The sequence below is a fragment of the Jatropha curcas genome, chromosome 5 (assembly GCF_041381405.1).
Source record: "Jatropha curcas cultivar XTBG-Jc1 chromosome 5, XTBG_Jcur_1.0, whole genome shotgun sequence".
In the NCBI taxonomy this organism is placed as follows: Eukaryota; Viridiplantae; Streptophyta; class Magnoliopsida; order Malpighiales; family Euphorbiaceae; genus Jatropha; species Jatropha curcas.
Genome location: NC_143155.1, coordinates 4,155,862 through 4,169,227, shown reverse-complemented (window position 1 = coordinate 4,169,227; position 13,366 = coordinate 4,155,862). Strand labels below are relative to the sequence as shown.

Here is a 13,366-nt window from a genome sequence, read left to right as displayed (position 1 = left end):
AATATACATATATATTTGCGTATGGATGACAGTATGTAGCGATTGCGAAGCCAAGATTTTGTGTTGATTAGGGTAAAAAACCAATATATATATACACACTCACAATTGTGTATGCACATTGAAAAGTTTGTTTGTTGGTACGTAATTGGCTTAATATGCAAAGCTGAGAGGTTAGGGGGTTGGACTATGGATAGGGGAGTTTAGGGTACTCAAGCTTCTATTTAAATAAAGTTAGAAACTTAACAAAAATTTGCAGCATATCTTTTAAGGTGTTGTTCGACCAGAAGTTTTCATATGGCGTTTCTATTATTAATAGTGTTTGCTGGTGCGGCGTTTAGAGTTTTAGGAAGTGGATTATAAAATTTTCCTCTCCTCAACCTCCTTTCAATGTTTGAGGAAATGCTAGTTATACAGCTAAACAAGTCCAGTAAAAAATTAACGTTAAGAATGTTATTCTGCGGATTATGTGGGCCATGCGCTTTAAGATTCTTGGCATATTGTATGTTGCATAACTATCTCAATCAATGAAATCAATTATGTTTCTCATAGAATTTGATTAGCTACTTATCATTTTGTTTTATGGTTCTTTATGGCATTAAGAAAGGGCTCCTAACTAAGTCACACAGATGGTAATTTTGAGCCTGTTCTTTCTTTCTTTGACTCTCTTAATGAAACCAAATTTACCAACTAGCTCTTATATTACTAATTCATCACTTATATGCATTGCATCTTCAATTTGGTTGGTGTTTTTGATTAGATTATAATTTATGGATAGATTGTTCAAAGACCTAATTAGCATAAGTTTATAATATAAAGTGTTTATCTATTTTACCATTTTATAAGTTTTTTTTGTATGACCAGGAGGTGTAGTCTCGTAGAGTATAAAAGTATGGGATCAAATTTGTGTTTCAAATATTATAGGAATTTACATTGTTTATTACTCCAATCAATGCCTTGTTGGTGGTGACCATACTATAGATTCAAAAGTTCCAATAAAACATGTGTTTTATTTTGTGTAAATAGTAGAAAATACACTATTAATATTTGCTTTATTTCTAATAAAAAATTATAGCTAACGAAAAAGAAAAATTATGATTTATACCTATATTTTGTTATATTTTCAACATTTTGTTATAGTTTCAACATTGCGTGTATTACTACTTTTTTTTTGTTAAAAAATACTATTTTGTCTTTATATTTTATCAAAATTAACTAATTTATTTATATTATTTATTAAATATTTTGTCCTTGTATTTTGTTAAAAATCAACTAATATGTTCTTGTATTTAACAGAAAATGTAACGACAGTCGTATATTTTCCCTGAATATAAAGAATAGTAAACTTTTTTTAATAAAAAAAAAAAAAAAAAAAAAAAAAGGTTTAAAAGCCAGCTAAAAGAAAAGCAGAACCGCTGCATGTATCCACTCCTTTCATACGTAACATTCCTATTCCTTCTATAGTGATAGCTTCATTTTTATATGTGAGAAATTATAAGCCTTTGTCCTGTTTGAAATTATAATTAATTTCTTAATTTTCTGATATTCCCTTTTCACCAGCCCCCGAATCTAGCTAGTGAATAAAAAATTAAATCTACATCGAATCTCATAAACTATAATATTGACACTTTTGTCCCTAATAAAGAATTGAAAGCGCTTGACACCTACACAGTAGCACTAATATTTAGTTAATCTTAAAATAAATTAATATTTGCCTAAGAAACGGCTGCGCCGTTTTTACTGAATATTTCAGACAGTTTGATATAAAATGATATCTGCTACTGTTAATGAATCGCTCTGAAAGCGACTGTCCACAAGTTGTCGTATGCGCTTCGGGGTCACACGATGTGACAACTCGCTATATGATGGTTTTTTATATTTTTTCTATGGAAAGAATATACAAATCCATTCATCAACTTTCTAATTTGAATATCGCAACGCTCTAAACTTTATCGATTAATTATCGTGCATTTAAATTTAAAAATTTTATTAGTATTATATATTTTTTAACACTAATATTAATTAAGTTTAAGATTTTTTATTTTTATTTATAAAATATTAACTTTATATATAGTTAAAATGATTTTTGAAATAATAATTTTTATAAATTTTAATTTTTTAATGAGTATTTAATTGATATAATTTTACAAGTTAAAATGTATAATAAAATCATTTTGAAAATTAAAATGTTTAATAAGTGTAATTTAATAAATTGAATTATTTAATAAGTCAAAATAGAAGTTCATAGTATCACAAAGATAAACTAACAAAGTTTAAGGATGAAGGATGAAGTTATGTATTTGGCCTTTTCTTATTTGATTTTCTGCAATAAATTTTTTATTCTTGAAGAAGATCCTCAGCTTATTGTAGATTTGTACTCAAACCCTAAAATTTAACATGAATTACTAATTCATCCTTTTTTAATAAATACATTAAGAAGTGTAATATTTATTATTAATTTTTAATAGAAAAGCAAAGCTCGCCAATGAGTCAAAATTAATTTTAAATTAAGTGGCGAGGCAAGTAAAACCAATAAATAGATATTTGCAAACGATAAACTTGAGATTGCTCTTAGCCTAGTCACAAAATTCAGTAAAGAAATCTATTTAAAATATATAGTTTACAAAAATAACATATATTATAAAATAAATATAAACAACACTAATTTTTTAAAAAAGAAAATAAACTATTGTAATTAAGTTACGATAAGTCTTGCCCATTTTTCATCGACTGAAATTTACTCATAATAATTTTATTATTAATACTTGTAAATACGTCTTTTTCAATAAACATTCATTCGGTGGCGCATCTTTCAATTTATTACGAAGTGAACTTTTGTGATGATTTATGATTTGATATGAATAAAAAATTCATGCTTTTTATAACAAAATTAATTAATATGTTAAAATACTACGATTAGATTGGATACAATGTGCAATTGGGTAGAACAGTACAATTTAAAATTAATTTGCTAAACTCTCTATATTGCAATTTACTACGTTCAATGTTGTAGTCATTAGCCCCTAAAACCATCCAGAATCTTCATATATATATAAGTAAGTATATATTTATGATTTTAAATAAAACAAATAAAAAAAATTTTAAACTTAACATTTTTTATTTCTATACATTAATTAAAAATAATATATTATTATTATTATTATTATTTACGAAACAAAGTGTTCCAATCTATATCTGTACTATATATAAAAGCAAAGAAGTCCATTTCAAATGACAGCTAAGTGTAAATCTCTCGAATTGAAGGAGAAAAATTATTTAGCATAATTGTAAGAAGATAAGTTGTAATGACAGCAATTTTAAAAAGATAAATTATTTTATATTTTCAGATAATGTCATATAAGTAGAAAAAAGAAAAGAAAACTAAATTAATATGAATAAGCAAAACCTATTTTATTAGGAAATTAGAAAGAAATACAAGCAAAAAGAATTTCAATAATTTTCCGTTCAAATTAAAAAAGAAAATAAAAAACTATAAAATTAATTTGTACAGAAAAATTTAATTTAATTTTTCTTTTATATCAAAAACATGAGTAACATAAGTTTTTTCTTTTCTCTATTAATCTTATTTTTATTTTATATCCAAAAAAATAAGCAACATAAGGTTTTTGGAAAAAAAAAAATTTAGTTCCTTGTTATTTTTTATAATCATTCATTAATAAAAAGAGACACAAAAATAAATTTAAAAAATACTTCATTTTTTCTTGGTAATAAAACTTTGATTGATTAGTTTGGTGTATGGAGTAGTATCATATATCAGGAGTTAGGTTGCACAGATACGGGACATGAGATATAGGAACGTACGTAATACGATAATTTTTTAAAAAAGGACATCCATACTCTTAAAACACATTACACTAAATAAGCATAATATATTAATATTTCAAATAAATAAATAATTATTTATAATAAATCATAAACATAAAATAAAAAATACTTAATTTATTATTTTAATATAATTAGTTAAATTCTCAGAATTATTATCACGATTGAAAAATTTATGCATTTTTTTATGCAGATCATGTTAGGTGTGTCAAAATAGGTTTTGACACGTGAACATGATTCGCTTAATACGCGAAATACATGGGTTAGGGTTGAGATTAAACGGGTTCGTGTTGTGGGTTGATACATAAATTAGGCAAGTGATCCGTTTATTAAAGAGTAAAGAAGTAATTTTAGTGTTAAATATAAATACTTTAACTGAAACCTATTTAAATTTTATTGTTGTATTACTTTTTTTTTTTTTTAGTTATGAATCTTGAAGAATTTATGCATTTTATGTATGAAAATTTATTTTTAAATACGATTGGAGTTAAATAGGTTAAAATTTAAAAATATTATAAGTAAGTTAATGCGCGTATATAGGTCAACACGATCCACGTAACATGTTTATTAAGCGGGTTACACGAGTTGTATATTGGTCAACATAACCAACTTAACTTATTTATCATACTAGGCCGGTTAAACGTTTCGTGTTCATATCACCTGTCTAATTTCCGTGCCGTGTTTATGTTGATAAATTTAATACAATTACTAAAATAGTAGTATTTGTATTAACCATAATCGTGTCATGTTTTATGCGAATCCGTATTGAACTTAACACGCTAACCTATTTTGACAACCCTAGGTCATATCATGCATGGCTTTTGCGATTATAGACCTCGGTAAAAGGATACTTAACAAAACAATCTTAGCATTACAACTTTTTTATTTTTACCATATCTCAATGAGATATAATTTTTTTAATACATCACACAATCATTTTATTATACAATTTTATTATTTTTGAATGATGTTATAAAAAATTATTTCATCATTTAATATTGCTCTGGGCATCACGCAGATTCCAGCACTAGTAATACTAATATCAAAGAATTTAATTCTAAACAAAAAAATAAAAAATTCTTACCAAGTTCAATACTTTTTTTTTTAGATTCATAACAATTAAATTGATTCATTTACATTAAATTTATTTATTTAATTATTTTTTCTTTATAATTTAGGTATAAGGGAAACTAATTAATTTTATGTCTTCTAAAATCACTTATAACGAAAATATTTGCAATGCCATCAAAATGTATTTGAATTTATATATAGTTTATTAAATACATAAACAGGGAAATACTTAATTTAAATTTTTCTTAAATATTTATTTTTAATTGAATTTAAATAATATCATATTGAAGTATTTTATAAGAAAGGTTTTAATTATTTTTGTTATTTTTGGATTTAAAAACATTCCTTAAGATAATAAATTTATTAGAATTTTATTAATGGAAAATTATTATTTGCGTTCTTGAGGTTTTACAAAATTAATTAACTCATATTCACATTTTTGCATATTAAATATCTAGTTCCTAGAATTTGGTTCCATCATGTTTAAGTGGTTATTCCATCCAAAACAATTGTTTTTTTCGTTGAATTAGGCTAAACAAGTAGGAGAGAGGAGAGAAAAATTTTTTAAAATGACAAATAGTACCTTTGATAAAATCCATAATGAGCATGTCCAATATTTCACAACCTTCGTCACCAAAAACCACAAATGGTTGCAGCCACCACCATAACCACCACTATCAAGGAAAGAGACAATCACCTTTAAATCTCTATATACAATACCATATTTTTACCTTCTCCTTTACCATTCAAAAACCAATCAAGATTAACAAAATCAGGCTTCTAATTATCAAAGAAATCCAAAAACCAAATAATATTTAATATGAAATTTCTTCTAAAATATAATAACCCAAACAAAAAAACCCAGTTCACAAGTCCGATATTGCTACAAAAGATGATCAATTTCAGCCACATTTGCTTACTATCTTCTTTAACACTTAAACCACAAGCAAATGGAAACCCACATTCCAGCTTCAAATCTAAAAGCCCACATGCTAGCAAAATCCCAAATGACGACTGGGTGGATGAAGTCTACAATATTAATCAAGACCCCTTGATGATTTTTTAGCTTGAAACATCTAATACACAGTTTAGTTCTAAAAAGAGCGCTTAAAGTACTAAAGATGTTATATATATATATATATATATATAGATATATATATATATATATGAAGTCTACAATATTAATCAAGACCCCTTGATGATTTTGTAGCTTGAATCTGAAACATCTAATACACAGTTTAATTTCAAAAAGAGCGCTTAAAGTATTAAAGATGTTATATATATATATATATATATATATATATATATATGAAGTCTACAATATTAATCAAGACCCATTGATAATTTTTTAACTTGAATCTAAAACATCTGACACACAGTTTAGTTGCAAAAAGAACGATTAAAACATTAAAGATGTATATATATATATATATATATATATATAGCAAGTTAATTTTGTTGGGTATTTAACGAATTTATTTAAAGTCATGTCTTGAATTTTGAGGGTTTGATTCTTCTTGAAGAAAAAAAAAAATGGAGATGATGACAATTCATTGATGGTGTGAGAGATTTTGTTGTAGATGGGCTGAACAAAAATGGGTTTACCAGATGCACTTTAAAACCCAGATGTGTAATTGCAGAGTAACTGCAGAAATAAACATGATGCGTAGTTGCAGAACCAAAGAGGTTTAAGAGACGAACTAGAACGAGAGAGAGAACGTGGATTTAACTTTTGGTGCAATATTTATTTTATTAAGGAGATATTAGTCTTTTATGAGGCATTTAATAGTAACAATCAATAAAATTAAATGAAAAAATTATTTAATACGGCAGAACCAAATTTTAGAGATTAAATAATTAATTAAAAAAAAATACGAACATAAATTTAATTAATTTTGTAAAATATCTAAGGATAAAATAATTATTTTCCCTTTTAAATTTACTTGGGAAAGTCGAATTAGACCAGAAAGCCCCTTCCTCGTTTTCCATTACGTTACATCGCTGCTCCTCCAACCTGTGTAAATTCTCCTCCATTTTTCGGCGACTAAGCGACCAAAATCCAACCAGAGAAGCTGCAAACTCGACGGACTCGGCCTCCTCTCTTTGCTGTTGTCCTTTTTGTGCAATCTGTGGCTTGTCCTTTGTTCGACAGTAGGGAGAAAGTAACGCAGCTTCATATTCGCCTCATCTAGGCGATTAACGGCGGTTTTCTCCGGTGGAGTAGGTGGGAAATTGATAATTTTTAACACTCTTATTTAGTTTATTTTGTTTAAATTTTTGAGTTTTTGATTGAGTACTCGAGTTTTAAACCTAAGGTTGAAATTCATAAATTTTAGGAAATTGATAAAATTATTTACAATTTGAGGAAATTGAAGTTAGAAATGGGTTCTCCAGAAAACCTTGAGCGTTTTGATTATAAGATTATTAAATTTGATGATTGTTGGGTGTTCCGGCTACTGCTATTGACGGTTTGTACTGTAATTATATTTTCCGTTTGTAGCATTGATTTCAGGTTTTGTTAAGTTGTTGTAGTATTGGTAATTATTGTTTCTGTGATCAAATTGTGCCAATGTAGGTGAATTGTGGATTACTTAAAGTTTTGATGATGAAACTGTCATCTTTTCTATAGATTTTATAAGAAGTCGGTCAAGTTTGGATGAAAAGCTGTTAATAATCAGTTAAAGCTACATTTGTTTTCCTTTCTTTTTAATCTTTGGTATTTTGAGAACAAAAGGCAATGACTAATATTTAAAAATGCTGATGTTAAATATCAAACATAACATGCTCCTCTAAATGTAATAGCTGCTATAATTGCACACGATAATATGTCTCTGTTTGATTATTTGTTTGGAGCATTCATTAGAATATACAATATTTCACCCCAACATGTAGAAGTTTATATTTTTCTGCTTAATATATTGAGCAGCATTCAAGTCCGTTAATTATAGCTGTGAAGTTGTAGACTTGTAGCTGATACTTTTTCTGTTGTGTGATACTGATGGGTTCTTGATGAACTTGTGCATTTTTTTCATCACCTTTGTCTTTTTTTCACTTTAGTTTTTTGCATCTTTAATTGTTGGTGTTTAGTTAATCAGACTTATCCATTTTCCGTGCTTTAATCATATATATTCATAACTATTTTGAGACTGCATTTGTCAAAATTCTACTTGGATAAAAACATTTGGAAGAGCATTCGATTCTTATTTTAACTACCTCTTCAATACTTTAAATTCCAATTTACTGCATCTATTTATTTGTGTTTTCTCTTAAAACTAAAACATTTTGCTTACTTGAGAAAACTACATTAAGTACATCTTGTATTGCTTTTGTTAAAAAAATTATTGACTATTGAAGACCGAGGCTAATTTGGATTAACAAAAAAGTCATCAGATCAATTCTTTATGATTTAAGTTTTGTTTCAAGCTATGTTCTATAAAACAATGTCAGAGTTAATTGTCGTTTTTCCTTGTGTGAGTGCAGAATGGGCTTCAAGGTGAACAATTAGGCCTTCCTAGTAGGTGTCTTCAAACATCATCAGCCTTTCAAGGTAACCTCAAATATTAATTAATTTTCATTTTTCCAAATTCAATTCAAAATAGGATCCATAATATCATGTTGTATGCCTTATGTGAATATATGATATTCTAATTTGCTGATTTATGTGAAAATGGGAGAATATCTTGAAGAGAATGAAATTGTATTTATTACTTTTTGTTTTTTTTTCGTTTAGCTTTGCAGAATATGCAAGTATGAACTTTGGTCTTTTTCCTTTTTTTTTTTGAAAAAAAAAAGGAAAAAGACATGCATTTTGTCATTTATTCTCACAAACATATCATTGATTTAATGATGTCTCATATGAAGCTAACAAGTAAAAATAGTGTTGACCCAGATAAGTTTTGCTATTGCTACATGAAAAAAAAAAGGAAAAAGACATGCATTTTGTCATTTATTCTCACAAACATATCATTGATTTAATGATGTCTCATATGAAGCTAACAAGTAAAAATAGTGTTGACCCAGATAAGTTTTGCTATTGCTACAACCATTGGTGATGACCCCATTGCAATTGATTTCACAAGAGTAGGAGAGGGTGATGTATGGGTGAATGACCAAAGGATTGGAGGTTATTGACCAAGAATGAGTCTCCAAATATCAATGTAATAGGACTGTACATTTCATATTTGTTAGATGTGAATTTTGTATTTATTAGACATAAATTTTGTATTTGCTTTTACTTTTTATTTTTTTTGACATTTTTGTAATTTATTAAGATATAAAATATATTTATATTTATAAATATATTTGAAGAGTTATATATATATATATATATATATATATATATATATTATTTTCATTCCTGATAATAAAAAATTCAAAAAACTAATAATGGATTGGAAAATAATTTCAAAATACTATCAATAAATTTAGAAATGGATTTAGCAATTACTGTAAAAATAAAAACTATTGTTAATGATTTATTATTTGTGGCAAAGAATTTTAATTTTTGGTTAAAGTTTCACAAACTATAGCTAAATGTAAAAAAAATACTTGCTACTTTGTTATATTTGAGGCAAGATATTTTATTATTTAGTTACAAATATAATAGGTATAACTAAATGTGTTTTAATTTTTGTGGCTTATATTTTTTCTATAAAATTTTAATTTCATAGCAAAAGATTTTGATGTTGTAGTCATATTGTAATAAATTGCGTAGCTAGAAGTATTGATTTTCAGCTATGGGAGACTTTAATCTTGTAGCTAACTTTTAACTACTCATTTCTTGCTATGACATGCTAGATGAAAAACCTACTGTGGCAAAAGCATTTACCTACAAAATTTTGCACATTTAGCGACAATATGCCTTGCAGCTGTAAATGCATTATGTTGCAGATATATAAGACCTAAATTTTGCATAATGCGACTCAAGTGAGCCATTCAGCTTTGCAAGAGCATTCTGATTTGCTCAATAGCAAACACCCTTCTTTATTGTCACAACATACTTTTTATTAAGATCCTTTATCATTTTGTCAACAATATAAGCAGGGCCTCTCCTAATCTAGCTTGAGAACTTAGCCTTTGATTTGCTTGCCTATTCATCAAGGACATAAAGTATAGATGCTCTTCCTGATATAATCATATAACCTCATATAACCCAATATTGATTGACTGCCATAAAATCTCCATTTACAATTTTCTATGCTTCTAAATTCGACCTTTCCTTCCTCACTCTTATTCCAAGTCACATTGAAGCCCTTAAGCAATGCATACTTCTTTATAACCATTACAAGTTGTTCTTTGCTACCAAAACTCAACCCAATATCCAACTGCAGCTACTTGTGATCAAATCTAGGATTGTACACATTCTTCTCCTTTTTTTCTTCTTATCTCCTTATCACCCTCTTCACCACTATATGTTGAGGAGAATTCCTTATCTGATTCCTCGTAATCACTAGTAATTGTAGGTACTCAATGTATTGAGTTCCCATTTAAATTACTACAACTTCGTCATCAACATTAAGTGACAATTGTCCCACGTGATTGTCATCATCTAGTCTTGAGCCTCTCCCATGATCAACAATTCTAGTCTTCAATTTTCTTTTATTTTCTCTTGCAATCAAACACTCTTCATCATCCAAGTCATCCTCTGCAATTGAGCTATCGTCACTAATATCAACTACATGCGGATATGAAAATGCCTCCTCCTCAATATCAACCTCAACACAACCTTCTAGAATTGATGCATCAATAGCATTATTGTAATCATAGCAAGGTACTCATTGTATTCATTTGCCCAAACTGAAAAGTCAATGTTTATATCAGTTCCAATCTTCTTATTCCTTTGCACAAATGGCCCTTTAGGAGATGCATCATTATTGACATGCAATGGTTCAAGGGCGAAGCTATACAACAAGCACCAATAATTTTTATTATTAAATAAAAAAGTATAAAATAGCAAGCAATAAGGTCCGAATTAGTGATGCAGGATGTGATAGTAGACTTTCTTATTTCATTATCGATAATACATAAACTATGATCATATTTTGTTTATGGGAAAAAAAAACTAATACATTCTTCTATAAATCGAAATACAACTACTTCATCCTTGCTTTTACAGAAATGCTTTTTGAAGTCCATATCTTTTGAACCGTTAAACTAATAGATCCTTCCATCCACGAAGCTCATTTTTTATTGTTAGTGTCTAGTAAAAATTCATAAATACCCTTATCTTTCTTTCACATTTTCACTTTGTACCAAATCATCGGAACCTCTCTCCTTTGAAAACTTACAAAAACATAGGAAAACAAAACTCCATCATTTTGACTCTAAATTCATTCAATCAAGAGAAAAATAATTAATTCACATCTTAACAAATGGTAAGCCATGAAGGAAATTAAAAATGCAATTTTCTTATCTCTCAATTTTTTTATTTTTGCTTTCTCACAAACCAATCAAACATAACAAAAACAAAACTTTCAACTTCAACCCATAAAAACAAAATTTAGAGAATCCATAAATTCAACCATCTTTTTTAAATCATTAACTCTATCATTCTTAAAACAAGAATCTATTTGAAACCATAAGTATACTCTCCCACTTAGATCGCAACCAAAAACAAGCATATATGTCACGACCCGTTTCCGTGGGCCGGATCGGCACTAGGGCCCAGGTAAGTTTAAGGCCCCTGAGGCCCGTAGTAAGCCTGAAACACTAGAATCTATTATCTCAATATAAAGTTCAACATTCAGCCCATATGACTATGAAAAATAAACCTTAAGATTTTATTATATCTCGACCCAAATTTATCTTCTATAACATTCCATAGTTCGAGCCCAATTGACAATACATCACATTTTTAATATAGGCTCATAGAATTATATCGTCTATGTTAATATACAACTAATTGTATGTAAATTCTACAACTGCGGAGTCACTAACTGTTTGATATACATAGCTTCTTATACATATAGTTACATAGCAAAATAATTATGGAACTAGGAAAACTTCTTTATAGCCCTGCGGCGAAGAAACATAGCTTAAACCGAATTAAAGAAAAAATTACTTCCTCAAAAGTTAAACAAGACATGTGAGTTTTCTAAGGAGTAATAATTATTACACAACACACGCAGTCACACAAATGTGTAAACATGTCAATCTAGTCATCCGACTAGTTATATGCTCACGCAGCCAGTCACACAAATGCCGTATCACCATCACTCACAATCATTAACATCTTCATATAATCACATCACGTGGAAATTGGTCTGTGGCGTCACCGAAACCCCCGACGAGTCGTACTCTCACATGGCCCGTACTCTCACATGGCCCATCCTCTCAGACATGTGCACCCGGGGAGCCAATCCCCCATACCTGGCCGACCGGTCTAATCCTCACACGACCAGTCCTCTCATTGTTTTTACACTCTCTCTTTTCTTTTCCACACCAACAGGAGGCAACCCGGTGGTCTCCATCCAATCTAGATCATCAGGCGCACACAACAGGAGGCCACCCTGCGGACTGCGATTAAATCTAGATTATTAGGTGTGCAACAACAAGAAGCCATCCTGTGGTTTTCCATATCATCCATATCATAATGTTAGGTGCAAACGGGAGCGCCGATCTCCCATTTACCCGGCTAACGGTAATCATAATCGGGATCCATATAACGGTAACGGTAATCATAATCAGGATCCATATAACGATAACAGTCTCATAAACCCATGGTGACCCACTTCATCCCAATTCCACACAAACATGGCAAAACATTGTCACATCACAACTAATCGAGCATTTCAATTAAATGTAGACATATTGATCAATTAAACATCGAAATGCAATGCACAATTAGGCATCCATACTCAAATGCAAATAAATAAATAAATAGTATTAACAACAATCAACAATAATAAAATAAATAATAATAAACAATAATAAAGAAAATAAATAATTGAATAATTAAATGAATAATAATAAAATAATTAGAGAATTTTATTTATTATGTATCAAGTTAAAGGATCCATCTGAATAAACCTATTAATCATGTTATCAATTAAGACTAGTCTAGGTTATATCGAAATTTCGACAAAACCTCCCCTAAAAATAGAACTATCTACCTGTTTAGATATCACAATATTATTATATGTTTATCAATCAATACACACAGCCCATCTGTCGGGCATCTCACAGCAACACATCCCGTCCTCCAGAACCATATTTATCAATCATTTGATTACTCAATTCACATAGCCCATTCAACGGGCAGTCGATTCAACCAACCCATTCGCTTTAGGCTACATCATCATCCATCACACACACACACACACATATGCACTTAATAACTCCCGACCAACAAATTAATAAGTCATAATAGCCTTAGATTTTAATTTTCCCCTAATAATATTTTAACAAAATTCCTAGTTAACCAACGAAAACATTAGCTAAGAATTTCCATTTCAGC

At 28.7% G+C, this 13,366-nt stretch overlaps 1 long non-coding RNA gene across 1 annotated transcript; it reads left to right on the top strand.

The window, feature by feature from the left end:
* Nucleotides 1-6,849: 6,849 nt before the first annotated feature.
* Nucleotides 6,850-9,230, top strand: LOC119371456 (uncharacterized). Its single transcript, XR_005179071.2, has 3 exons — nucleotides 6,850-7,135; nucleotides 8,392-8,458; nucleotides 8,932-9,230. It is a non-coding gene; the product is annotated as an uncharacterized LOC119371456 (long non-coding RNA).
* Nucleotides 9,231-13,366: the final 4,136 nt, after the last annotated feature.